Raw genomic sequence first — 581 nt, 5'->3', positions numbered from 1 at the left:
AACAATGAACTACAGACAATGGAACAAACACATAGGAAAACAGAAAGCCACTTGGAATTATTCATCAGCTGCCTCTATTCTAACTAGACGTTTCGAAGATATAATGGACTCTTGTTGGTTTTGACGTATGAGGATCCAGCAGCCTACACTTTCTGACAGTTAAAGGTGACATTTGAGTCCTGCCAATGATTTGCAAAGAAGCCTACAGATGATGCAAGTATAAGGATTACAGTCAGTGCAGGCGGTACATTTGCAGTCACTATATATATACATATATATATATATATATATATGTATATATATAGATATGCAGGGCAGGGAATCATCAATTAGTAATAAAATTAATAATTAACGATTCTGCCGGGTAGCTCAGTATGAAAAAAACCTTTTTCGGTAAAATTTATAATCATAAATATATAGGGATTGACAGTAACCTGCTTCTCCAACATACTGAGAATTCAGAAATAGCAGTCAAAGAACTACTGATTTCAAAACTACAAATTATTACTCCAGATTGATAGCGATATTTTTGATACACACAGAACAAAAAACAATAGAGAAGAGTAAAAAACACTCGCCTT

General features: G+C 33.7%; 1 protein-coding gene across 11 annotated transcripts in view; it reads right to left on the bottom strand.

Annotated features, from left to right (window-relative positions):
* LOC106878180 (uncharacterized) overlaps window positions 1-581 on the bottom strand; it is a 174,402-nt gene that overhangs the window by 53,718 nt on the left and 120,103 nt on the right. The gene's annotated exons all lie outside the window — the stretch shown is intronic.

Source organism: Octopus bimaculoides, chromosome 19, assembly GCF_001194135.2.
Source record: "Octopus bimaculoides isolate UCB-OBI-ISO-001 chromosome 19, ASM119413v2, whole genome shotgun sequence".
Lineage (NCBI taxonomy): Eukaryota > Metazoa > Mollusca > Cephalopoda > Octopoda > Octopodidae > Octopus > Octopus bimaculoides.
Note: the sequence above shows the minus strand (reverse complement) of the source record. Positions and strands in the feature narration are given on the sequence as shown.